This window comes from Globicephala melas, chromosome X (genome assembly GCF_963455315.2).
Source record: "Globicephala melas chromosome X, mGloMel1.2, whole genome shotgun sequence".
NCBI classification, from domain to species: Eukaryota; Metazoa; Chordata; class Mammalia; order Artiodactyla; family Delphinidae; genus Globicephala; species Globicephala melas.
In genome coordinates, this window is record NC_083335.1 from 113,165,177 (window position 1) to 113,175,907 (window position 10,731).

General features: G+C 39.9%; 1 long non-coding RNA gene across 1 annotated transcript; it reads right to left on the reverse strand.

Moving 5' to 3' along the window:
• Nucleotides 1–477: 477 nt before the first annotated feature.
• Nucleotides 478–6,823, reverse strand: LOC132594571 (uncharacterized). The gene is made up of 3 exons (XR_009560778.1): nucleotides 5,207–6,823; nucleotides 2,674–2,874; nucleotides 478–1,482 (listed from the first exon to the last, which is right to left on the reverse strand). It is a non-coding gene; the product is annotated as an uncharacterized lncRNA (long non-coding RNA).
• Between the last annotated feature and the right edge of the window lie 3,908 nt (nucleotides 6,824–10,731).

The window sequence follows — 10,731 nt, forward strand, 5'->3', positions numbered from 1 at the left end:
TTCTGTTATCTCTGTCCCAAACCTATTCTCCTTCCTGTCTTTACCTCCCTTCCTTCCCAGAAGCAACCTCCACCATGGATTTGGCACTATCTACTGTATGTGTTTTCATCACATACATATGTATTCACAAGTGATATTAGTACTGTTTTTGGTAGTTCTTCCTACATTGACATCAACGGTGTTACATGAGGCACATAATATAAACTTGCACATCACCTTCTTCTGCCCTGAACCAGGTGACCATGAAATGAAAAATTGTTTTTTCCTTCAGTTTATGGATGGATAGGTGTTCATTGGGACTAAATTATAGTATCTGCTTATGGGAAGGTATTACAGGTTGAATTGTGCCCCCCCCCGCCACAAGATATGTTGAAGTTCTAATCCCCCATTACCTCAGAATGTGACCTTATTTGGAAATAGGGTAATTGCAGATAAAGCAGTTAGGTAAAGATAAGGTCATACTGGACTAGGGTGGGTACTTAATCCAGTATGGCTGGTGTCCTTACAAGAAGAGGAGACACAGACAAGAGACACACTGCATGAGACAAGAGGCAGAGACTAGAGTGATGGGTCTATAAGCCCAGGAATGTGGAGGGTTGCTGGCAACCACCAGAGGCTAGAAGAGGCAAGGAAGGACTGTTTCCTAGAGCCCTCAGAAGGAGGATGACCCTGCTGACATCTTGATTTTGGAATTCTAGACTCCAGAATTGTGAGAGAATAAATGTCTGTTGTTTGAAGCCACCCAATTTGTGGTACTATGTTGCAGCAGCCCTAGGAAACTAATACAAATGGAAATGAAGAGTCAGTTTAGCTCAACTCAATATGCCGTAGAGAGCGCCCATAACATGTGAGTAAACTGATTATTTCAGAAATGTTGGGGAATTAGTCTAGTTAACTGAATTTTCTGGTTTGGGCATTAACCAGCTTACTCTGTATTTAATTTCTACCAACAGTATTACATGTTTAAACATCTGGGTTGTTCAGTTATAAAGAAACTAAAAAAGCCACATGGCCACCAAATTCACTGTAGATCCTATAATATTACCATGTTCTAATAAAGAAATTAAAGTACTGGGAAAAACTTGTAGATGAAACAGTTATATTTAACTGAACCAAATTCCAAGATTAAGAAGACAATGTGATATAATTAAAACTAAAGCTATATTGCCCTTAATTTACTCCTTCTTTGATAATGCATAAAGCACTTTTAATGTTGCAAATATATGCTCATTATCAAACTAGTTATGGTTGTTACTCCAGTATTGTAGAACAACTCAGTTTATTCATTTCTTCTTCCTCTCTTACCACCTCTGCTGCCGCCGCCGCCACCATCAGCTCCACTGCCTCCAGCACCTCCTCCTTCTCCACCAGCACCTCCTCCACAATTGCTCCAGCACCACCACCACCACTTCATGCTTCAGGCAGCCTTTGTGTTGCTGGGTTGACCGAGAGTTACTCATCAAACGTCTCCTGGAAACAAGACTTGAGGAAAAAAGACAGATGACTCAGTCTATGTATGTAGCAAGGTGGGGGACATAAAAACTTATATGGACATCCTTAATATAAGGCAAAACAGGAAAACAGAGATTCTAAAGATGCAAAAATAAACTGTTACATTAGTCCAGATCTGGATGACTACTTTTAGCCATGGATGTCTTCAGCCATGATGATAATGAATTGGGGGTAGATCTTCTATTAGGTAAGTCATTAACTGGCCAATCATTAAAAAACACTCCAGTCATAAAATCATTTTGAGTGATTTCTACCGACCAGGTTTTAGAACTTTTACCTGAAGAGACAGTGTCTTATTCTTTTGGTTTCCCCATGTGTAGGATAGGCATGGATGATATTTAGATACTCAGTAAGTATTTGATGATTTAATTCCTATTGTGATTCTGACACTAGAAGCTACAAATATACTTATTTTTTTGTTAATTATTTTTTTTGGAAAAGGTAATACAAATTTGGCCATACCTACCAAACTTTCAGATTGATTGCTTTATTTATGTATTTATGTTGAAGTATAGTTGCTGTACAACATTTTATAAGTTACGGGTGTATAAATGTGATTCATAATTTTTAAAGGTTATACTCCATTTAGTTAATATAAAATATTGGCTGTATTCCCTGTGCTGTACCATACATCCTAATAGCTTATTTCATACATAATAATTCGTACCAGATGTATTTCTTCTCTGCCCCAGTAATTCCACCTCTTAACATTGCTCCTGAAGATACATATGTACATAAAAGAAAGGCCGTGTGTAGAAGGTTACTCATGGCAGCGTTGCTCACAACCTAGAATCCAGCACTAGGACACTAGGTTGTGAGGAACGCCTGTTATATTGGAACACAGCCATGCCCAATCATTTACATATGGTCAAAGGCTGTTTCTGTGCCACAGGGAGGAGTTCAGTGGTTCTGACAGAGACTATATGGCCCACAAAAACCTAAAATAGTTACTATGTGACGCTTAAAAAAGAAAAAGCTTATGGACCTCAGCTCTAAGTGCTTCAGTTTAACAAAATCTTACCTATGCTTTTATAGTACATGCAAATACAAGTACAAAACAGTTAGAGTACAAAATAGTTAAAAAGGAAACCCAAACGATGAGCTTCACTCTTGAGAAGGCACAGGAGGGATGGTGTTCCTTTTCAGTTTGACAATCCTTACCCTCAAGAGAAAAAAAGTGGAAGGCAAGATTGCTTCATCTTTAATTTATGTGACAAAGATTCGTTGGGTGTATACTCAGGGGAAGGTACTCCAGGGACTGCAGGATGCAGAGACAAAGAAAGCACGATCCTTCTTCTTCGGGGCTCACAGTCTAGCAAGGGACTCAGACATGTTAAGCAATTAGATGCAAAATGATGAATGCTGTAAGAAAGAGAAGAAAAAAGTGCCGTGAGAGCATGAACAGCCACAGAAGATGTGTGAATCTGCCCAAGGCCTTTTAAAAAAATCATGAGAGGGGCTTTTTACAAAAGGGTGTCAAGGTGAAATAAAAATTGCCAATGAGACAGGTTTTACTCTTTCTGAGCAAAAGAGGGTAGTGAAAGAGTATCTGTCTAAACCCTAAACAAAATGTTTAAGCCCAAGAGCATTACTGTATCCTTTTTGTTTTTCAGGGCCCTAACTTCATGCAGCTAGATTTGTTGTTTGAATTCTGACCTGTTCAAGCTTTTACAGTGGATCATTTGATGCTTCATGAAAGTAAAATCTGCATCTTATTGTTGTAGGCATTTTTCACAAGAGCAAAATTTATTTTCCTCGTTTGGTTTCCCATAGGTTTAGCATGTAAGAGAAGCGTATCAGTCTGTCAGTGTGTTTCAAAAAGAAGAGAGATGAGAAACCACGGGCTTCACTTCCCATGTGCTGAATTTTCTTTTTCACTTTAGATTAGGTCACACAGCTTGTTTTGGACACTGTTCTACCCAAGGTGACCTTAGTATTGCTCAGATATGGAACAAAAGGCAAAGTTGTATGACAGAAGTTGATCCATAAACTTCAGGTTCACATTGTTTCCTTGATCACCTCCTTTTGCTTCTGCAGACCAACTCTCCACCCTTTCTACTCTCCTTTCTGGACCCAAAGGCTGACCTGCATGGATTCCATCAGTATGCTTCCTGGCCTCTGGCTTCTGGCTGGGTTCAGCCAACGAGAAGACATGGCTGACAGCAGGAAGGGAAGAGAGTGAAGTTCCAGGTATTTGTTTCCCCACTTTGTCCTGTAGGATCATCATAAGCTGCATCCCTCTGCTGCAGGAAGGACTGGGGCCAATTTCACTCAACTCTCACTGTGTACAGGTTCCAGTAACTGCTTCCTGTTGGCTCTTCTGTGCCCTGTTGTTACTGGCCTTGGGGTACTTCATTGTGCCTGGTGATTTTCCCCATTGCCTCCCACACGTTTGTTAGCAATTTCTTTATGAAACTCTCCTCACATTAGCCCAGCTGACTGTGCTGTGCCAGGGATTTGAGGGATGCAGTATATATTCCTGTAAGGTTTCACAAATCAAAAGTTTTATTCGGTTCCACGGTACTGATTTCCACCACTCTGTCTTCCAGCACACTGATCCGTTCTTCTGCCTCATTTATTCTGCTGTTGATTCCTTCTAGTGTAATTTTCATTTCAGTTATTGTATTCTTTAGTTCTGTTTGGTTGTTCTTTACATTTCCTACTCTTTGTTAAAAACTAAACTTCTCAGTCTCTGCATCCATTCTTTTCCCGAGTTCTTGGATCATCTTTATGATCATTATTCTGAATTCTTTCTTTCTTGAAGTGGAGATTTCCTATCTCTACTTCACTTAGTAGTTCTTCTGGGGTTTTATCTTGTTCCTTTACCGGGAACATATTCCATTGCCATCTCATTTTGTTTAAATTTCTATTTGTATTTTTATGAATGTGGTAGGTTAGTTACACTTCTTGACCTTGCAGATGTAGCCCTCTGTGTCCCAGCAGTACATGCCCCTCTTGTCACCCAAGGGCCAGCTGGTCCAGGGTAGGTTCTGACATGTGTTGGCAGACTAAGTTCCACAGGCTGTAGGACTGTTCTGTTCTTGTGTCTGCCCCCTGGTGGGTGAGGCTGGGTCTTTGCCCTCTGGTGGGCAGGTCCATGTCAAGAGGTGGCTGTGGGCAGCTTCTCTGCTGATGGGTGGGGCTGTGTTCCTCACCTGTTGGGTTTTTGGCCTGAGGTGTGCCAGCACTGCAGCCTACATGCTGTTGGGTAGGGCCAGGTTTTGGTGCTAATGACCCAGGCAAGATGTCCACCTCCAGCAAGAGTTCATATAGATGAACACTCACTGGGTATCTCTGCCACCGGCATCCATGTCTCCAGGGCGAGCCACAGCCACCCCTTGCTTCCCCAGGAAACCCTATGAGACCAGCAGGTAGGTCTGGCCCAGGCTCCTCTGAAGTCACTGCTTTTGCCCTGGGTCCCAGTGTGCATGAGACCTTGTGTACGCCCTCCAAGAGTAGAGTCTGTTTCCCCAGTCCTGTGCAGCTCCTGCACTCAAGCCTTGCTGGCCTTCAAAGCCAAGTGCTCTGGGGGTTCCTACTCCCAAGGCCAGACCCCTGTGCTGGGGAGCCTGATGTGGGGCCCAGAGCTTTTACTCCTGTGGGAGAACATATAAAACATAATTGTTCTCCAGTTTGTGGGTCACCCACCCGGCTAATATGGGATTTAATTATATTGCAAGTGTGCCCCTCTTACCATCTCACTGTGGTTTCTTCTTTAGGTCTTTGGATATAGAATATCTTTCTTTGGTAGGTTCCAGTCTTTTTTTTTATCAGTGGCTCTCCAACAGTTCGTTGTGACTTTGGTGTGCTCATGAGAGGAGGTTACTTCAGGGTCCTTCTAGTCCACATCTTGTCTCCAATCCAGTTCAGTTTTTGTGAGTCAGAAATCCAGATATGGCTTAGCTGAATGCCTCTGATTCAGATTCTTTCATGAATGAGGTTGCAGTGGAGTTGTCTGTCTGCTGAGGCTGCATTCACCTTGAAACTCAAATGGAAAAGACAGAGCAGTGGAAATCACTGTTGCAGAACAGAATAAAGAAGAATGAATGAAAAGAAATGACGACAGTCTCAGAGACCTCTGGGACAACATTAAATTCACCAACGTTTTGCATTATAGGGGTCCCACAAGGAGAAGAGAGAGAGAAAGGGCCTGAGAGAAAATTTGAAGAGACAATATTGAAAACTTCCCTAGCATGGGAAAGGAAACAGCCACCCAAGTCCAGGGAGCTCAGAGAGTCCCATACAGGACTGACCCAAGGAGGAACACACGGATTCACACAGTAATGAAATTGACAAAAATTAATTACAGGTAAGGAAAATATTAAAAGCAACAAGGGAAAAGCACCAAATGGCATACAAGGGAATCCACATAAGGCCATCAACTGATTTTTCAGCAGAAACTCTGCAGGCAAGAAGGAAGTAGCATGATATATTTAAAGTAATGAAAGGGAAAAACCTACAACCAAGAATACTCTACCCAGAAAGGCTCTTGTTCAGATGCTATGGCGGAATCAAAAGCTTTACAGACAAGCAAAAGCTAAAAGAATTCAGCACCGACAAAGCAGCTTCACAACAAATGGAAGTTTTACAACACGTTCCTAGGAACTTCTCTAGGAAGAAAAAGGCCACAACTAGAAACAAAATTATGAAATGGGAAAGCTCACCAGAAAAGGCAAACATACAGTAAAGGTAGGAACTCATCCACATAAATATGCTATCAAAACCAGCAACTGTGAGAAGAGGAGAGTACAGATACAGGATATTGGAAATGCATTTGAAATTAAGAGACCAGCAATTTAAAACAATCTTCTTAATATATATAGACTGCTATATCAAAACGTCATGACAACTGCAAACAAAAAATCTACAATAGATAAACACACACATACACAAAAGCAATCCAGACACAGTACTAAAGATAGTCATCAAAGCACGAGAGAACAAAAGAGGAAGGGAAAAACAAAAACCTACAAAAACAAATCCAAAATCCAAAACAATTCACAAGATGGCCATAAGAACATACATCTCAGTAATTACCTTAAATGTAAATGGACTCAATGCCCCAACCAAAAGACACAAACTGGCTGAATAGATACAAACACAAGACCCATATATATGCTGTCTACAAGAGACCCACTTCTGATCTAAGGACACATACAGACTGAAAGTAAGGGGGTGGAAAAATGTATTCCATGTAAATGGAAATCAAAAGAAAGCTGGAGTAGCAAAACTCATATCAGACAAAATAGACTTTAAAATAAAGACTGTTACAAGAGACAAAGAAAGAAGATATAATGATTGTAAATATATATGCACACAGCACCTCAATACATAAGGCAAATGTTAACAGATATAAAAGGAGAAATGGACAGTAACACAATAATAGTGGAGAATTTTAACACCTCACTTACATCAATGGACAGATTATCCAGACAGAATATCAATAAGGAAACACAGGTCTTAAATGACACATTAGACTAGATGGACTTTATTGATATTTATCGAACATTCCATCTGAAAGCAGCAGAATACACATTCTTCTCAAGTGCACATGGAAAATTCTCCAGCATAGTTCACATGCTGGGCCACAAAGCAACCCTTGGTAAATTTAAGAAAACTGAAATCATATCAAGCATCTTCTCTGACCACAGCACTATGAGATTAGAAATCAACTATAAGAAAAAAAACTGTAAAAAACAAACACACGGAGGCTAAACAATATGTTTACTAAACAACCAGTGGATTACTAAACAACCAGTGGATCACTGTGGAAACCAAAAAGGAAATAAAAAAATACCTAAAGACAAATGAAAACAAAAACATGATGATTCAAAACCTATGGGGTGCATCAAAAGCAGTTCTAAGAGCGAAGTTTACTGCAATACAAGCTCTCCTCAGGAAACAAGAAAAATATCAACCTAATGTTACACTTAAAGTAGCTATAAAAAGAAGAACAAAGCAAACCCCAAATTAGAAGTAATCATAAAAAGCAGAGCAGAAATAAATGAACTAGAGACTAAAATAACAATAGAAAAGATAAATGAAACTAAAAGCTGGTTCAGATAAACAAAATTGATAAAGTTTTAGCCAGACTCATCAAGAAAAAAAGGGAGAGGGCCCAAATCAAAATTAGAAATGAAAAAGAAGTTACAACCAACGTAAGAGACTACCACAAGCAACTACATGCCATTAAACAGACAACATAGAAGAAATTGTACCTTTCTGAGAATTTGTCCACCTTCTAAGACTGAATCAGGAAGAAATAGAAAATATGAACAGACCAATTACAAGTACTGAAAATGAACCTGTAATTAAAAAACTCCCAACAAGCCAGATGGCTTCACAGGCGAATCCTACCAAACATTTAGAGAGGAGTTAAGACCTATCCTTCTGAGACTATTTCAAAAAATTGCAGAGAGAGGAAGGAACACCCCTGAACTCATTCTATGAGGCCACTATCACCCAGATACCAAAACCAAAGATACCACCCAAAAAAATTTACAAGGCAATATCACTGATAAACATAGACACAAAAATCCTCAACAAAATACTAGCAATCTATGGGCTTCCCTGGTGGCCCAGTGGTTGGGGGTCCACCTGCCGATGCAGAGGACATGGGTTCTTGCCCTGGTCCAGGAAGATCTCACATGCCGTGGAGCGGCTGGGCCCGTGAGCCATGGCCGCTGAGCCTGCGCGTCCAGAGCCTGTGCTCCGCAACCGGAGAGGCCACAACAGTGAGAGGCCTGCGTACCACAAAAAATAATAATAATAAAACAATACTAGCAATCTAAATCCAACAATACATTAAAAGCATCGTACACCATGATCAAGTGGGAATTATCCCAGGAATGCAAGGATTTTTCAATATCCATAAATCAGTGTGATACACAAATTAACAAGCTGAAGAACAAAAACCTTATGATCATCTCAATAGATGCAGAACAATTTTTTGATAAAATTCAACATCCACTTATGAGAACGCTCCAGAAAGTGGGCATAGAAGAAACATACCTCAACATATAATAAAGGCTGTAATTGACAAACCTACAGCTAATGTCATACTCAATGGTGAAAAGCTGAAAGCATTTCCTCTAAGATCAGGAACAAGACAAGGAATGCCCACTGTCACCACTTTTATTCAACATAGTTTTGGAACTTCTAGCCATGGGAATCAGAGCAGCAAAAGAAATAAAAGGAAGACAAACTGGAAAAGAAGAAGTCACAATGTCACTCTTTGCAGATGACATGATTCTATACTTAGAGAATCCTAAAGATGCCACCATAAAACTAGTAGAGCTAATCCATGGATTTGGAAACATTGCAGGACAAAAAATGAACGCACAGACATCCCTTGCATTCCTATACATTAATGAAGAAAAAAAGAAAGAGAAATTAAGGAAGGACTCCCATTTACCCCTGCAAGTAAAGGAGTAAAATACCTAGGAATAAACCTACCTAGGGCGACAGAAAACCTGTGTACAGAAAAGTATAAGACACTGATGAATGAAACTGAGGATCATACAAACAGATGAAGAGATATACCATGTTCTTGGATTGGAAGAATCAATATTGTGAAAATGACTATACTACCCAAAGCAATCAACATATTCAGTGCAATCCCTCTCAAATTACCAATGGCATTTTTTACAGAACTAGAACAAAAAATCTTAAAATTTGTATGGAGACACAAAAATCCCCGAGTAGCCAAAGCAGTTTGATGGAAAAAAAAGGAGCTGGAGGAATCAGGCTCTGTGACTTCACACTGTACTACAAAGCTACAGTAATCAAGACAGCATGGGACTGGCACAAAAACAGAAATATAGATCAATGCAACAGGATAGAAAGCCCAGAGATAAAGCCACACACCTATGGTCAACTAATCTATGACAAAGGAGGCAAGGATACACAATGGAGAAAAAACAGTCTCTTCAATACGTGGTGCTGGGGAAACTGGACAGAGACATGTAAAACAATAAAATTAGAACACTCCCAAACACCGTACACAAAAATAAAGTCAAAATGGAACAGAGACCTAAACTTAAGGCTGGACACTATAAAACTCGTAGAGGAAAACATAAGAAGAACATCGTTGGACATAAAACACAAGAAGATCTTTTGTAATCCTCCTGCTAGAGTCATGGAAATGAAAACAGAAATATACAAGTGGGACCTAAGAAAACTTAAGAGATTTTGCTAAGCACAGGAAACTACGAAAACACAACCCTCAGAATGGGAAAAATATTTACATACAAATCAGCGGTCTGAGGATCAATCTCAAAAATATGTAAACAGCTCATGCTGCTTGGTATTAAAAAAACCAACAACCCAATCTAAAAATGGGCAGAAGTCCTAAACAGACTATTCTCCACAGAAGACATACAGGTGGCCAACAAGCAGATAAAAACCTGCTCAACATCACTAATTATTAGAGAGATGCACATCAAAACTACACTGAGGTATCACCTCACACCATTTAGAACGGGCACCATCAGAAAATCAACAAAAAACAACTGCTGGACACGGTGTGGAGAAAAGAGAACGCTCTTGCACTGTTGGTGGGAGTGCAAATTGATAGAGCCACTAGGGAGAAGAGTAAGGAGATTGCTTAAAAAACTAAAAATAGAAATACCATATGACCCAGCGATCCCACTACAGAGCATAAACCCAGAGAAGAGCATAATTCTAAAAGACACATGCACCCCAATGTTCATTGCAGCACTATTTACAATAGCCAGGTCATGGAAACAACCTAAATGGCCACCCAAAGACGAATGGATAAAGAAGATGTGGTACCTATATACCGTGGAATATTATACAGCCACGAAAAGGAACTATGTTGGTTCATTTGTACAGGCGTGGATAGATCTAGACACTGTCATACAGAGGGAAGTCGGTCAGAAAGAGAAAAACAGATATCGTATATAAACGCACATGTATGCAACCTAGAAAAATGGTACAGCTGAACCAGTGTGCAGGATAGAATTGATACACAGATGTGGAGAAGCAATGTATGGCCACCAAGGGGGGAAAGTGGAGGGGTTGGTGGTGGTTGTGTGATGAATTCGGAGATTGGGATTGACATATATACAGTAATATGTATAAGGTGGATAACTAATAAGAACCTGCTGTATAAAAAAATGAAGTAACATTCAAAAGCTCAAAAGACAATAAGATAAAAGGAAGAAGTTGTGTTCATTTGAACTGATCATTTACTATGTA